Below are 17,719 nucleotides of genomic sequence, written 5' to 3'. Positions count from 1 at the left end.
AAGGGAGAGTCCCTTCCTGTGTGTTTCCTCGGCATTTGGCCTAAACTGAAGGCGATTGTTATCTGTCTTACCTTTTCAGCCCAGGAAGTCAAGGACTGCCTGTGTCTTTCATTCCTGCATACACTGCACTGGCTACACTGGCTGGCGCATAACAGGAGTTCAATAAAAAGTGCTCGCTAAATGGAAGTATTCATAGAGCGCAAAAGGTCATGGTGAAATATCTTACAAAAGAAACCACATCCACAAGTCACTGTACATCTCCTACCTAAGGCTCATGCTAGATACATTTCCAAATCAGACCCACTCGGTACATTCAGCATTCCATGCGCCCCGACTGCCCTGGACCACAGCATCCGTCCTGGCCAAGTGCAAGGGACCTCGGCTACAGAAAATGAAGCTCTCCCAATCCCAGTCTCGATGCTGCAGCGTTGCCTTAGACACAGCTCCAGAGAGTTCCTATTTAGAAGGACATACCCATAGAGATTTGGAATAATCTTGCCCATTTTGCTGCCAAATCCACGTAGCCCTTATTACCCAGATAACTGCCGAATTCCCTCACTGTTCTATGTGAGTGCAGTAAACTATAAAGTGGATGAAAACATCGAATTGTTTTCTGTGCTAAATATTGGATGATAGTTCTTATTTCACTGAAATTTTATTGTGCCACATTTACTGCCCAGAATTCTTTTTTTTTTCTCAAAGTATCTCTTAGAGGGTTGAAGATTTATATCTAATGAATGTCACAAGACCATCAGAGGAAGGGCTGGGTTGCAGTGGGTGGGAGTGGAGATGGGCAGGGAAGTAGACTCTCATTTCACTTAGTCACCGGCTCCCAGGCATCGCTTACCCTTCTCATAATTCGTTCCTCTTATCAGCCAAAAGCCGTTAATTACCACCTTCACTAGAGGTCTGGAAACAATGAAGATGCTTAGGTACCTCCAGGAATACTAAGGACCCTGTCAGCCCTCTTCTGGCACTAAAGAAATTCAATGTCACCAGTCCCTCACTAGTATTCCTCCTGATGGGCATGGTAGCCCATCTTGCAAACTATGATCCATGTGAAAGCTAGTCAAAGATCACGTTCTGCAGAGTTGTCTAAACACTTCAAGTGTTCATATAGGACTCTAAAATTACTTCAGAAATCCTTTCACTCTTCACTCAATTTTTGACGACTGTCAAGTGCCGGAGACACTCGGGCAGGGTGAAGATTCGTCTGAGAATCCCTTGCTGAGAAAGTATTCTAGGAAAGGTGGAGAAGCAAAGAGGAAAAGGTGGGGGTGGGGGAGAACGCTCCACAAAGGTGATGGCTCTGGTTTGCATCTGGATCCAACCCAGAGCTCTAGGGCACAAACTGGCTCTCTACTGTGTGAGGGGCTAGCCTTTTGAACTCTATGTCAGTTGTTGGCCTCTGCAGTGGGGGAGAGGGGTGGGTTACCTATTGTCAAGAAGGCTTCCTGTTTGGCTGGGGGCTGGTCTCCAGGAAGGGGGCTATCACAAGCCAATAAGCAACCAGTACTCACAGGAAGGAAGTGGGTACCAGTGGGTAGAGCATGAACAGACCAGCCATCTTCAAATCACAATCACCTAGAAGGGTTGCTCTGCTGTAGAGCACTAGAAACCTAACCAGGTGTTTATCACACAACAGGGAGGGGACCAGGGCCTCAAACTCCCATTTTGTCCAGTCCACAGATGGCACTAATGCTGCTAATCTGAAGACTACCTTTGAGAACCACTGTTTTGTAGAAAGTCTGTGCTGTTGGGCTGAGTCTTTCTTTCTAACATGCTTGGATTCGGTCAGGTTTTACCCCAAAGTATTTCAGTTACAGTATGTACCCTTCAATTGTTCTCCCTAGAGTGCTGGATTCCTAGGTTAGCACTCACATAAAGCACACACACATAATATCCCTTGGTAAAAAGGTGATAAGATGGGGCTCGGAGCTAAAGAGGTAGGGCCTGGTCTCACCTAAAAGGCCTCACCAACACTTCACTTTTCTCCTTCCATAACACAGCACACCGCTTGATGTCTGGAAGGAGCCAAAAGAGAGCCTGGCCAACTCTGGTAATAATTATCCAATATATATATGGGATACACACACACACACACAGAGGAGGAGTGCTGCACACTGCTCTGTTTGGAACACGTCAAGAACTGAGCAACTGGGAATTGCAACAGTGCTCTGCCATTCTTCAAAGTAAATGTAAAATGAATATTTAAAGAATCCCAAAAACTAGGAAAAAGAGGGGGGAGGGAATCTGTGCAATAATGTTTTTCCTGGGGGAGATATGGCAAACAATCAAGGGTGCTAGATATTCACAACTGATGATGCCAGCCTCAAGAGGTGGCAATTCCCTGGCACTGAAAACCTTTAAGCCAAGGAAATAACTAGCGAAGGGAATGAGGGAGCCGTGGAAACCCAGAGTGGGAGTTGGGTGAGTGACTCCTAGGTTTCCTCCAGAGCCTAACAATTGATCGCAATGGGCAGTTTGAGGTATCAGTTTGCCTGGGCTAAGGGATGTCCATATAGCTGTTAAATGTTATTTCAGAGTATGTCTGTGGGAAGAGCTTAGCATTGGAATCAATAGATGAGTAAAGAATCTCTGCCCTGACCGCCGTGGAGGGTACCATCCAACCCAGTGAGCCGTCACATAGAACAAAAGGCCAGGGGAGGAGTGGGGATGTGGCTCAGAAGTAGAACACGTACCTTTGCAGCGCAGGGCTCTGGGTCCGAATCCCAGCACCAACACCAAAACAAAACTAAGGCATGATGTGCAAATTTTCTCTCTTCTCCAACTGAACCATCCATCTTTTTTCTGTCTGTGGACGTCAAGGATCCTGATCCTTACAGCACCGGGCACCTTCCCCTCACCCGCTCCCCATCTGCACCTCGTCCTCAAGCCTGCAGCCTCTGACTGAGTTAGTCTTCACTTTCTTCCTTCCGTGTTCACATAGTAAATTTTGGGGCCCCTTTCTTCCCCTCTTCCCATGAACTAGAAGCAACAGTTCTTCCATAATGGTCTCTCTCTCTCTCTCTCTCTCCTCTCTCTTACACACACATACACACACAACTCACACACACACACACCATCTCTCTTTCTCTCTCACACACACACATACACACACATATATCTCTCTCCCACACACACAAACACATACAAACACACATACACACACACAAACACATACACACACACACACACACACACACCACCATCACACCACACCACCCCAACCCACACCACACCATGTTGGTAGGTTTTCTTTCTCTTGAATCCAATCTAGTGGCTTTCCACAGATCCCTGGTGTGACCTCTCTTTCACACGGAGATGTTTTGATGAACCCATCCTGCTTTACCTGACTCTCGGATGGTAGAAAGCTCAGCTTTCTTGCTGTTTTATTCCACGTGGCTTGGAAGAGCTGCTACATTGTATCCAGAGTTCTGACAAGTCAGAATCATCCCTCCCTGGCCGGGCGCTTAGCTTCTCTGGGAGAGTCAGTTTGTCTCTCATTTTGTCTTCTTGTGCCGTAAAGCCCAACTCTTTCCCTGTGAAATTGGTTTTGATGAGGAATTTTCCAAGTCACTTGCACTCACTTCTCAAATCCGTTCATGAGCAGCCCCGTCCTGCACAGGGAAACTGAGGTGGGGAGATCAACAGGAGCAGCTGGCTCCCCACCCCCTGCCTTGGCCCTTCTGCCTTACCTCTCTCCTTAATACTTATTAAATGGGGGTATTTATTCAGCATAAGTCTCTGGAGTTATGTTCATTGTAAATCATTTAAGAATTGAGTCACCGGGCTGTGTTTTGGCCGACCTCCTGCATTCACTCATCCCGGACCTATGTCCTAGAATACAAAGGCACCATGATTCATTTCTGCTCTTAAGCTTCGCTAATCAGAAGAGCCCATTGCTCTTGCCACTCACAGTGATATAGCAGAGATTTCTAGGCTGAGGGCATTAGACTCAGATGCAACTGGGAAAAAAATGTCAGGCAGCCTGATTTATTATAGCTGCGGCGATGAGAAGGGGAAAGAAAAAAAATATCTGGTTTATTTGTGCTATTTTCTCCTGAAGCTGTGCACACAGACAACTGCCATTTGCTTGACCAAGTCATCCGTGTGAAGACTGGTGAGCTCACAGGGCTCGAGCCTGACAAAGAGGAATTAGCAGGCCTGTGCAGGGCAAGGAAGCCAGCTCAGCTGGGGATATAGCCGAGTGGGCAGAGGCCGCCTAACATCCACTAAGTCCTGGGATGGATCTTCAGCACCACAAGAACTGGCTTCCTTAGAGTGTGGTAGCGTGTTCCTACAATCCTAACACGCTGGTGGCGGAGGCAGGAGGCTCACATAGTCAAGGTCACCCCCAGCTAACAGCACCTTTAAGACCAGCCTGGAATTCTTAAGACATTGGTGGAGGAGGCAGGAAGGAGGTAGAGGAGAAAGAAGGGAGGAGGAAGGGAGAGAGATGGGGAAATGCAAAAAAGGTCCAGAAAATTCCTGTTTGCCTTTCAAAGAGTCCTGTAAGTGATTGGTCTGTGAGATGCAGGAATGGAGGCTTAGCGACTCCACTGCTTCCTATGGGGCATCTGTCCAGTGGCTGCCTTGCTTTTGTTTGCTGATTGGGCAGCTGGGGCACGGAGAGCCGAGCCACTGGCAGGAGAGATTATCCTCCCTCTGCCCTTTCTTGCACAGGGCTCTGCCATTCTTCAAAGCAAATGTGAAATGAATATTTAAAGAATATAGACTTAGGGGACCTAAATCTTATTTGCAATGCTTTATTTCTTTTATTTGAATAGATCTACAATAAATATGACAAAACATTAACATTTGTCAGTTCTGGTTGGCCAGACAACACAAGTGCTTGTTATGTATGTATTTTTTAATTTTTCAACTATAACGAACGATTACAGCTCCGGCAAGATCACTCCATTCCTCAGCTTCCCCCTGCCAAGCCCCGGCTCCCTAAGATCTTTATTCTGTGATGGTAGCCACACTCTCTTCCTCCCACTCACCGCCCACTTCTTGTCCCCGACTGAGCACTGAGCAGGAGAAAGATCACATAGGAGCAGTAGCCATAATCACAGATGCAAAGACAGGAGCATATATAGGTCTGTATGAGAGTCTGGGATATGTGTGTGATGCTTCTGAAAGGCCACCTCTCCTTCAGGGATCACCTCATAACCAGGATGGCCATTCCATCCAAGCGGTGAGGAGAGAATGTGGAGGCAGGGTCCGGGCAGTCCTTGGAGGACACTGTGCCCTGGGCACAAGTAGAACTATTCCAGGAACTGGGGGCAGGCAGAGGGGCAGGGCGGGGCTAGCAGAACCTGACAACCTAGGATGGGTTTCTGGATGTGCATGAAGGTATCTCTCTATGAATGTACAATGTTCACACCCAATTGAGCAGCGTCATGCTTCCTTTTTATCTGAAGAGCGTTAGCATTAAACATCTGAGGAAGAGACAGGAAAAGAGAATTCAGAAACATGCGTAGTACACCTTTGTTGCATCTAGAAGTATAGAGATTGCCTCAAGCTTAGGCGCTGGAGTCTATGTTTGAATTACAAATTACAGTAACAGAGGTAAGAGAACTGCTAGGCTGGGAAAGATCTGAGCTCTTAGGAACTGGAAAGATGAAGGCGTGGCTTTCAGTATAGCAATGAGGTCCCTGGAGAAGACCTAGAGTTCTTGGTAATCTACTAGTACAGGAGATAGTTTTCATAATTGAGATGTCTTAGAAATCATTTGTCTCTAGGCTTTGTGTGTTGGGAGTTTGGTCCTCATTTAGCAGAAAAGAGGTAGCATGGAACCTTAAGAAGTGAATCAAATGAATGATGTATAAGCCATGGGGAGGGGCCATGTTTCTGGCATCCTATTGTCGATGAGAGATCTTCCTCCCATGTACTCCGGCCATATACTTAGGACCCTCTTAGTGATTAGACATTCAGCCTCTGTGACTGTGAGTAAAGTTATCTTGCCTCAGGCATTTTGTTACAGCAACGAACTCACTACCAAATTCACTAATGCACTAACAATTCCAAAGAAATGGTCGATGACACTATTACTGCCCCTGTGATAGCAAGGTCAAGGTCACCTACTTCCAGTCACTGTATTCCTTGCACCTGCTGAGAAAGTACCCTTAGGAACAACTTGATGAAACAATTAGATTGCTTCTATTATCCATTGAGTATGTAGATTTTAAACACAGTTTGTAAAAAGGAAAAAAAAAAGTCAAAAGAATGAGAAGAACCTTTGCTATACTCCTAAGTGCAAGGTTGTGTCAAGCTAAGACACCGGTGTGGTATTTAAATTACCAGTGAGTTCACTGTCTGCTGATGGACATCATTTTAACTGGAAAGAATGACTGGCAAGCAAACTACGGCTATTCGGGCTCAGATATTTTGCAGACATTGTCTTGAAAATAGTCAAAGTTGGTCTGTATTTTGAAGGAATCATTGATAATATTTGTTCCGATAATAAATTGTGAGCTTTCAAAAGAAAATTAGAATTTGCAGAAACCCAGGCTCATGATAGCTATCCAATATTTAGGAACAAGTTTATAATGAGACTGTTTCTGATATTAATAAATGTGGACTTAGCTGATCTATATAGCTCAGTGAATCAACCTTTTTCCAATTGGCCAACAAATGTTCTAAAAGTCATGCATGGAAGAATGGCCCATTCAAGGTATGAGATAGAAGAATATTTTAAGGCAATGGAGGATGAAAAGTTCACTAATATGATTTCAGATTCCACAATGTAACTTAGCTTTTAAAATGTACTTATCTATATATGGTTCACATGCCTGTGATCCCAATACTCAAGGGACTGAGGTAGGAAGAACATGAGTTCAAGGCCACTTTATCTATGTAGGTAGTGAAACTATGTATCAGAAGGAAGAGAGAGGGAAAAAGGAGGAAAGAAAGGAAACTTGTAGCCATCTAGTATGGAGAAGACCACAAAATGGGCTGCAATTATGTGACAGAGGAGAGAAACAGCTGGGCCCTTTCCAACTATGGATCTGTGTGCCCTGGGTTTTCCTAGTATACTTAAAGTCAAACACTGTATGCAACACTGCAACAGTTTGGACACAGGAACAATTACAAGAATCCAATTATCTTATATTAAGCAAGGCCTTAAAGAACCTTGAAAAAATTATAAAACAATGCCTCTTTTTCCTGAGTGTTTTTGTTTTGAAAATGCAATTATTTTTCTCCAATAATTATATTATTTTGCTTATGGATATGAGGCATATTGTTGTTTTTAATTAATTAGCTAATATTTCTAATTTCCTCATTTTAAATTTTAATAAAGTAAATATTTAGCTATAACCCATATTAACAAAAGTTCTTGGAGTCATTAATTTTAAAGAGTGTAAAGACTGAGATGTTTGCAAGTAACTGAGTTAGTACATTATTTAAATACTGAACGACAGCATATGAAGTATCCAGTGTAAAAAAGTGTTTAGCGGTAGGTGTGGTGACTTATAATCCCAGCACTCACAGGAAGGTCACAAAATTGAGGCCATCCTGGGCTATACAAGAAGACCTTTGCTCAGAGAAAAGTACTTAGCTGCCATCTTGATAAGCAGCATGTATTGGCCATCCAAAACTACCATTTTCCATATTCATCCGACCTTCCCAATACCTCTGTAATAGTTGAACCCATTGTCAACTTGACAGGATTGACAGATACCGGGGATCAATGAAGTGCATTTCTTTTCGATTCTCTGAAGACCTTTCCAGAGACAAGAGCTCTGACCTAACAAATGGATCAATCCTTGGATGGATTCATAACATCATGGCATTATGGGAAGGCAGCAAATCGAGCCTGGTTGAAGGTAATAGTTCATCAGGGGCATGGCCTTGGCTATGCTTTGTTCTATCCTTTTTCTGTATCCTCTCTTTGCCTCCTACAACCATAGACTGAACTGTCTGGAACCGGGAACCGAAAGAACTCCTCCCTCGAGTTGCTGTGTCAGGTCACAGGGATGAGATGAGTTACTGATGAGTTACCATCAGACTCTGGAAGATCTGGGAAAAGACCGTGAGGTTAAGTAGCTTTACTCTAGGCTAAAGAGCAGGTATGTGGCAGAGAGAGGATTTCACACCAGGCAGATTGGCTCCAGAGTCTGTGTTCCCAATTCCAAATTCGGTTAGTGTTTGTTGGCGTTGGCAATGAGTAGTGCTGCTTATAAACGGAATTCCACCCTCTGAAGTTAGTCTATTTTCCTCTTGTTATCCTAGGCCCCTTTAAATTCTAATATTACAAGTCAGCCTCCAGTGTGCTATGAGATGCAGGACTAGAATTAGGAGATGTTTTTAATAATAAAGCAGTAGCCACCTCCCATTCCTGGGATAGAAAGCAGTAAAAATTCACACACAGAAAAGCTCAGAATAATCAGAGCTAAGATGTCCAGCTGACCCTCCCAGGCAGGGATCTCCTTCTCCATAGCCAAGAGTAGAAGATTAATATTACATTAAAGTAAAATGGCACTTCCCCTAGATGTAGGCCCCAGTCCTCAAAAACATGACAACCTAATTAAAGGGATAAAACAAATATGCAGAATAAAAACTGGAACAGATGACAGTATCTAATTAAGTGCTAAATTAATCTGAAACCAGATTGAACTTTTTAAAATTTCTCTTAGATGATTTAGAAATACTTTTGGGTCTGCAGTGCCTCTGGGTCATAATTAAGAACAGTAATTATTATTGTACTCCTGATGTCACGGCGTTCCTAGGTAAGTTCTCTCACATCTCAATTTGGCAAGCTTTCTCCCTCTCCAGTAATCCTGGCTTTGACTCTCGGTTCTCTCCTACACCCACATAAAATGGTTTTCTTTTTCAGACCGAGCTTTGCTGTGTTGCCGTTAGGTTACCAGCCCTGCACTAAGGAACTCCACTCGTTAGATGGATGCACCATTAGGATATTGTTAAGGACCCATTGTTACAACCCACAGAGCTCTTTGTGTGGGCAATGCCTGTCAGATACTGATGCCAGCAATGATTGGGCTTCCCAGAGTTCCTGCTCTCTTTTTCTTTCATGTGTATCACGGATTTGTGTCTGTTTGGATTTGTCTTTCTGTTTTGACATTGACATAGAAGTATTCAGAGCCGACCAAGTTTGTGGATAACCTTTTGCTGTTTGTCTCTCTGGTGTGTTGGTTTGACCTTGCATTTCTTTCTCTTTTGTTCTTGATTGTTATTGTAATTTTGCTTTTATGTTTTAGGAATCCTTGAAAACACCGACATCCTCCCAGGAATACAAGGAATTATAAACAACTGGTTTTGCTCTGCCTTCTGCTAGTACTGTGGCCTTGGGGCCTTGAACAGATCCACAGCTCTGGTCTTCCCCAGAAAATGTCACCTCTGGGGAGCTTTCCAGCTCTAGCACATTCTGATTCTTAGCATCCCATAATTGAGAATCACGGTGAAAAAGATGTTTGGACAATGTTTGGTATCTGAATTGTGCACCAAAGGATGTATTTGATGTAGCCCTCTTAGCTGTTACCAGTAAATAAGTATGTAGAAACTGGATCAGAGGGTGGTGGGTACTTCACTGCCACAGTGGTCTCTCTGGATCCATGTGTGTGGCGAGGACATGTTTGAAATGACTCCTGAGCACCTACTTTGTTCAAGGCAGATGCTGGGAGCAGACAGATGCGGAACGTAAGCTATAAGAACGTAATCTGCGTCCTTGTTTTCAAGCTTCAGAGACAGACTCTTCAGCAGAGAACACAGGGAAGGAAGTATGAGAAAGGAGAGAAATGCTAAGAGAAGACGGAGCTGGGAAGGCTAGCGTTTAACACCTAGCAACTACAAAGCCATCCACCCTGCCTGAAGGAGAAGCACCCCAAAGCCAAGAGCCTGTGCCAACTGTTCTGTGGCAACTGCAGAAGAGAAGATGGGGAAGGGGTAGTCAGCTCACCCTGCTGCAAGCGCCATAATAACCCAGAAAAATAACAATAGCTTGCCACATGAGTTAGCCCATCTTTCCAGGCTCTGCCAAGTTTACATGCCAGGTGGCTCTTGCCTCTACATCTGATTTGCCGTAGGGCAGAACAGTGTGCCCCATCCCAGGGCGGAACCACATCTGGCAGACAGTTGGTGGGATTCTGTCCCTAGGAAACACGTGTCTTTACATCATAGTCCCCAGAGCAATTCTATTTCTGTCAAGGTTTTTTCCTACTTTGTTTTGTCTTCTTTACTTATGGCGAGGAGTACTGTTGAATATCTGTCAGCCACAGATCCACACAAGCACCTTGATGTCAAAGGAAAGATTCTTACTATGAAATGTGAACATCGACCCTGCGCACTCCGCACTCTGTCGGGAAATACTTCTATATAAAAGAAAGAAAGCAGAGACACAGGGGGCTGTGCCCCTAGAGTTTACTCCCTCTCTCCTGTACAGTCCTGACACTGCTTTTATTATGGGTGGAGAGTAAGGAAATCCTGGGCAAGTACCAGCCACAGTGAATGTAAAAATGGTTCCTCGAGGTGACCCCACGTTCTCCCCTTAGGTGATTTGGTTTGAGGATATGGGGATGATAGAACCAGCCCCAGGAACCTAGGTGAAAGACTGCTAGGAACAGATGGAAGGACCTTCTGGAAATATCTTTTTCTGAGGAGAAGAAACACAGAGAATATAAGAAAAAAAAAAAGACTCATCTTTGCAGACTTCCTCCTGTGTGTTCTTAACAGCTTCACTCATCATGAGCCCAACCTGGAACCCAGTGGCAAGTGATGGGGTCATCCTGTGGCTGGGATTAACCCTTTCAGCTGGAACCCTGGTTAGCAATTAAGGGAGGACGGCTATAAAAGACTAAGGCAGGCCCAACATGTCCTGGCTTCCTTGTTACCATGGGACCTCCCATGGGACCCCTCCCTCTCTCTGGTACTTCTACCAGGATACTTTAGTTTAGGTGTGACATAAGACCTTTTCCATGCCACTGTCGTATTTTCCTTATTTTTTTTCTATGTTTTCTTTCTGTAGATTTTATGAGGTTTTGTCTATTTGTTAGGTTTTTTACTGTTTTGTGTCATTTTCATTTTTATCATGGTGCAAGCTTGCATCCTAATGTTTTTCTTAAAGATGAAGTAAGTGCTGCCTCCAACATTGTTTCCCAGTAACTGAAATGCCATTTTTTAAAAAAGTTTAATGTGTTTGTTCTTTTTTCTTTCAATTATTTGTTTTGTATTTTGAGATTATAATATAACTACATCATTTCCTCCCTCCAAACCATCCCACAGACCTTTTCTTATTCTCTTTCAAATTCATGGCCTCCTTTTTCTCATTTATTTCTATACATAAATATAACCTGCTCAGCCTGTATAATGTTACTTGGGTGTATATCTTCAATGATGATCATCTGATACTTGTAATGGTTTGAACAAAAACGGCTCCCATAGGCTCATATATTTGAAATCTTGGTCCCCAGTTGGTGGAACTGTTTGGGAAGGATTAAGGGGTGTGGCCTTGTTGGAGAAGGTATGTCACTGGGGACAGGCTTGGAGGTTTCAAAAGCCCACACTATTCCCTGATGTCTCTTTCTACCTCATGTTTGTGGATGAAGATGTAAGCTCTCAGCTGCTGCACCAGTGCTATCCCTGCCTGCCTGCCGCCATGCTTCAGGCCATGATGGCCATGGACTCTGACCCTCTGAAACCATAGGCTCTCAAATTAAACATTCCTCTATAAATTGCTTTGGTCATCATGTTTTATCACAGCATTAAAAAAGTAAGACAGTAATGGATAACAAATTGGTATGTCATCTTTATCGCATTAACTAAACTCTCATCAACTGACCTGTTCATTCCTCTATCTCTGCTCTCCTTTAACCTGTTAGGGTTAGCATTAACTTCATCCTCCTTGAATTCTTTAACATTTGTCCCCTATTTTGATGTGTTTCTTAGTAATTTTCATGCTCCTTTCTTCCCAGATTAGTTTTAGAAGGAGTTCAACAAGCTCGCAGCTTTATTTGGCTTGCACTAAGTTTGTAGACTGCTGGTCACAGAATGTCATCTTTACCTTGCTGGCCAACTCTGCTAGGAAGTATCTCTTCATTGGTTCAGGGTTTTATTTCTTGCCTTTTGTGTAATGGTCTCAGTGTCATTTTTGTTGTTGTTGTTTTAAAGGTTTTCTGAAATTTTAAGTGTATATGCATATGTGCATGTGTCACATAAAATCATGTGCCAGAAGGTGGCTTTGGGCTCCCTGGAACTGGAGCTACAGGCAATTGTAAGTCACCCACATGGGTGATGGAAACAAAACTCAGGTCCTCTGCATGCTGCTGAGCTGCCTGTCTCTGCAGCTCCTGGGTGTCTTTTCAAAGTTGCTTCTTTGGTTTTGTTTTTGTCTTGCTCACTTGGTTACAGTGATTGTGGCTGACAGTTGTTGTTGACATTTTATGCATTCGATTGTTATTGTGAATGTAGTTCAGAATCCTTTTCATTTCCCCATTGGGATTGCTAGCATACAGAAAAGCTACTGACTCTTGTGTTGGTTATGTCTTGTCATTTCCCTGGCCACCCTTGCAGGCTCTAATGCTGTCAACTGGTCAGCAGCATCCTAGTTAGAAGGCCATGTGAAATGTGAAATGTCATGTTTGGTTTTGGCTTCGTACATTTGACCTTGCAGCTTTTTAACCTGATACTAACATTATCATACTTTCCCCTTTCTCCAGACTTTTCCTGGGGGATAGTTTCCTATCCCTTTCTTTCCAAACTCTGTGTTTATAAGCAAGGCAAGGCCCATGTAGATTGTTTAACTTAGAACTATTTATTTAACAGAATTGTTGAAAATCAAATTTTAAAGCATTGATTCAACATTTTTTTCAATAATTGCTTGCCTGACTGGGCAGGAAGCAGGGAGCAGGACCAGTTCAGATGCCTGTTTTCCTGGCACGCCTGTGCTCATGGACTGACCTGAGCATGCGCCTGCGCTCATGCGGCCCTGCCTGCTCTTAGGTTCACTCTCTGTCATCTTGGTTAATTCTGTCTCTTTTCGTGTGTCCTTCTCCATCCCTTCATTTGCCTGTTTAGTTGGTTTTGTCCCTCTTTAACAGTCTGGAAACTACACATCTCATTGCTACTTTAGTTGGCATCACATTTGACATATAAGCTTTAAGTCTACTCTCTATCCCTGCAGCAGCTCAAGCCTCTGCTCTAACCAACATCACCACCTGAAAACCCCAGAACCACTCAGATTGGGCCTATTGATGCGTGTTCCCACCCCTTACCACAGTAACCAAAAATGTAGTTCTCTGCATCCCAATGGCCTGGGTTGGGCTGGATAATCGTCTAATCAGTAATGCCACCTGAATGACACAGAAAGAGAGAGATGGGGAAAGGGAGGAATCAAAGAACTGAGGGGAAAAGAGAAAAGGGAGTGGTGGAAGAGAAAGACAGAGGGAAGAAGGGGCTGTGGACTTTTAGTGAGAGAAAGGAACAGAAAAAGGAAGCAGAAACAGCACACAGACAAGCACCACTGTGCACCACAGCAGATAAAATCTTTCTCTGAAATAATCTCCTGTGTGTGTGTGTGTGTGTGTGTGTGTGTGTGTACACGTGCGCACATAAGTCTTTTCACATTGGCTATGCTGACTTTCAATGGCTCTTTTAAAATAAACGATCCTTATTATCTCTTTAGCCTGAAGAAATATTTCTTCTCTTATTTCTTTACTGCTTTACCTCTGTACTCTAGCTCTGGAATTCCTGTTCAGCTGACATTCTGGCCTTCCTGGGTTGCTTGGATTGATTCTTTCTTTTTGTGTTACTTTCCCCTGTGTTCTCTGCTTGCAGATTTACTCTGGATCTTGAGACACTCTCTGTGTCTTGTCTTACAGATCACTTATGTCACCTATTCTAATGAATAACTATTATTATTATTATTATTATTATTATTATTATTATTATTATTATTGGTTGTTATTATTCTCCAGTTCTAAATTTTTATAGAATTTTAAATTTTATTGTTACTTGATTTAATACAATTAACTCATGGTATTGGGGGGGGAGGAAGAGGAGGAGGAAAAGGAGGAGGGGGAGAAGGAGAAAGAAAAGGAGGGAGAGGAAGAGGAAGTTTCCATGTCCTGAACTGTCTTTTTTTCCAAGATCAGCAGCTCAAGTGATATGTTATTTGGCTTTTCTAAAACACTTCTCTGGTAGATTCTCTGAGAGATCTGCCCTAATCCAGAAGCTTGGACATGAGGCAGGCGTGGTGGTTCCCTGACAGCCAAAGTCGAAGGCTCTAGGCTGGCAGATAATTTCCCTGACTCCCAGAGAAGGCCCTTCCTTCCTGATTTCCTCCTCCTTGGTATTTTTGTGGCATCTAAATTGTCCTCTCTCTGTAGGAGCCCTCCCTGTAGAACACTCTTCCTCCCCTGCTTTGTGGGTGCCCTGCTCTGCAGCACTGGCTTAGAGAGAGTTGCTAACAGACCCTTCTGGTGTGAAATTCTCTACGTTCTCCTCAGTCCCTAAGAGTTCCCCAGAACCCTCTTCCTGTTCAATCTGTTGAGGCTAAACTTGGCAGGGGGGGGGGGGAGTTTGGGGGGGGCTGTTGTTTTCTTCTCTTGTAAAGTCATATTCACCTAAGTGAGTCTAGACTTGAATCTTCCCAATCCTGACCAATGCTATTCACTTGAAGGCTGTCTTTTCTCCTTGTGTCTTTCCCTGCAGAGAGAGAATTGAAGAGAATCAACGTGCCTGGAGCTGTTCATCACACAATTTCTTTATACACCGAATCCCTCATGAAGCATCAGTTACGTCTGCTTTCTAGAATTTGATTTATATGCAGGGGTAATGTGAACCTTTGAAAAATGCTTTTAATATATGGTGTCAGGCACTGTATTGCTTTCTATATAGTTCTTTAATGCAGCCCAATTCTCCTGAAAAAAAAAAATCTATGAGCCAAAGATATAGACAGAGCCTGCAGGACTTGTCCAGAGTCACATATCTGGGAAGGAGCAAAGTCCAGACCCAAACTCAGATCTCGCCAGTCCCCAAACCCAAGCACATCAAATGTTCTGTAGACAGTCCCCAAGGCATGGACAAATTATTTCACTTTAATATAAATCTGTAGCATGAGTGTTGGTTGAAACAAACAAGTGAATAATATCTGCCATGTTATAATTTGATCTTTTCCAACAAAATTAATAGAGTTCACAAACCAAATCTTCAAGTGTGTTTTGAAGACTTTGTTGCATACAGATTATTAGCAATTAAAAATAAACACACTCTCTCTCTCTCTCTCTCTCTCTCTGTGTGTGTGTGTGTGTGTGTGTGTGTGTGTGTGTGTGTGTGTGTGTGTCTCCAATCTCTCTTTCCCTGTCCCTAAAATGCCTCTGGACATATCCTCCCCATGACCTTCTTATGACCATTCCCCTCCCCCAATCCTCATAAGAAATGTGTTCCCAGTGGCAGCATTCCTGGGAAGTCATCTAAAGAGGTCCCCTCCTCCTCAGTCTATTGTATCTAATTCAATATTCCTCTTCAGAACACAACTTGTAATTACCTTGTTTACTGTTGGATGTTTTTGGTTTAGTCGGTCTCCCCACGAAATTGTAGACTCCAGGAATGAACCCCTATTTCTCACATCAGCCCTTCCTTATTAAACTGTTAGTTAAACCCTCAATGTTATTAAGAAGGAAAGAGAAGTAATCTTCCCCAAACCAGTGAAACAGTCAAAGTTAGGAAAGGAGAACTGAAAGAAAAAACAAAAACAAATAACCTGGTTAACCCAGTCTGGTTCCATAAATAACTAAGAGTTAAATATTGAACCATAGACTCCATTCTCTTACCCTCTACAAATTGTCTTCTGGAGAATACTGTCCCAGATGCTTGCTGAGACCCTGGCCAAGGATGATTGATGCAAACCTGGCACCTTAATGAATCTCGCTGATCAAACCAAATTGGCTAAATGATTTCCTCTAGACTAATCCTATTCGTCAATCAGAGCTGTCCATCCAGGGCAAGTTGGCCAAAGCTTCCAAAGGAGGCCAGGATTGGCTATAGATCAAAAAAGGTGTAGATGTGTTTGGTCACTTAGATGTGTGCATGGGTCACTTAGAGAACCAGGAGGAGGGGATATGATTCCATCTGGAGAAGACTAGAGAAACCATGGGGAGCTTTGGCAGCTTTAGATTGAGGAATTCAGCCCTATGGGAGTTCCACAGACCTCTCTGCTCCTGAATGTCGTAAGACAAATTCTCCTTCTGTCTAAACTGGCTTGAGCAAATTGTGACCAAATGGCTTCTGAGGCCACATGTACAGTGTTCTCCTCCTCTTCTTTCCCTCCCCCCACCCCATCCGTGTGTGGGGTGAAGAGGAAAGAAATGGCACCCAAAGGCCTCTATACTTACATATGGAGGTGATCAAATGCTATTTTTTTTTTCTTGTGACTAGAGACAATCGTGATGTCTAATGTCTTTGATCTTTTATTATCATTCTTCTCTTTTTAGCTTTTTGTGAGTTCACATCAAGCACACCGGTCCCACTCATCTCCTTTCACCCTTGCAACCGCTCCCCAACCCCCGAAAAAAGCAAGAAGCATACCAAAACAGCCTAGAAAACATCTCATCGTGGGAGCTGTAACACGTCACAGTGTGTCCCAGAGTGTATACCTCTGTCCACACATCTTCACTAGTAAATACTCATTGCAATGAGTCACTGAGAGTCTGGTTCAAGGCCTCTGGCTTCTGTGACATCATCAATACTGGATTCTCACCAGGCTTCCTCTTGGTTATCCTGTTGTTGCCCTGTGTCATGGAGATCCTGCAGCTTTGGATCAGTAGGACTAGCCCTTTCTGTTTCACAAGTCCTAACTGTTCACAGATTATGTAAATTTGGGGTGGGCTAACTTAGAGCCCTGGGTGGTAGCTGAGCTGGTCAGCCACAGGCTGTCTCTTATCTGCACCACTGGGATGAGTTTTCAAGCACTGCTCTGGCTAGGCCACCCAATGAATGCTGCTGCCATCAATCAGAGGCAGGGTCAACTCTCCTGCATCCCATGCCCTCAAAGCTGACTCCCCGCACCCACGCCTCCCGAGCCAGCTCTGCTGTAAGCCCATCTATCTTAGTTATGGGTTTTATTGCTGTGAAGAGACACCATGACCAAGGCAACTCAAATAAAGGAAAACGCTTAATTGGGGCTGGCTTAGAGTTTCAGGAGTTCAGTCCATTATCATCATGGCAGGAGCATGGCAGCTTGCAAGCATAGTGCCGGAGGAACTGAGAGTTCTACATCTTGATCTGAAGGGAGCCACGAAAAGACTATCTTCCACATTGGGGACTCAAAGCCCACCAACACAGTGGCACACTTCCTCCAACAAGACCACACCTCCTAATAGTGCCACTTCCTATGGCCAAGTATTCAAATGCATGTGTCTACGGGGAACAAACCTATTCTAAGCCACCACACCATCCCTGCTGGTAACTGAGCTATCCCTATACATAGAACCCTTCAAGAGCAGAACCCAGCTCACACTGCTCTGGAATACATAGGTTGAGTGGCAACCTGTTGGGACGGTGAGGGGAGACATCCACTCAGATGTTCTGAGCCCCACCAGTTTGAAGTAGATTAGTCCCAATCACTTGTGAGCTGTAGGACGACAGTCATAAAGAATTGAGGATTTCTGAACTGGGTGACAATTCAACACCCGTCTTAGCTTTTATGAGCATCCATGCCACCTGGCCAGATCTGTCAAAATGAAGAGGAAGAAAGGCTTAC

At 43.8% G+C, this 17,719-nt stretch overlaps 1 long non-coding RNA gene across 1 annotated transcript; it reads right to left on the bottom strand.

The window, feature by feature from the left end:
- Positions 1-3,727: 3,727 nt before the first annotated feature.
- LOC115485928 lies at positions 3,728-16,632 on the bottom strand. The gene is made up of 3 exons (XR_001781404.1): positions 16,546-16,632; positions 14,583-14,664; positions 3,728-3,840 (listed from the first exon to the last, which is right to left on the bottom strand). It is a non-coding gene; the product is annotated as an uncharacterized LOC115485928 (long non-coding RNA).
- Positions 16,633-17,719: the final 1,087 nt, after the last annotated feature.

This window comes from Mus musculus, chromosome 14, assembly GCF_000001635.26.
Source record: "Mus musculus strain C57BL/6J chromosome 14, GRCm38.p6 C57BL/6J".
Lineage (NCBI taxonomy): Eukaryota > Metazoa > Chordata > Mammalia > Rodentia > Muridae > Mus > Mus musculus.
This window is presented reverse-complemented; position numbering and strand designations above follow the sequence as displayed.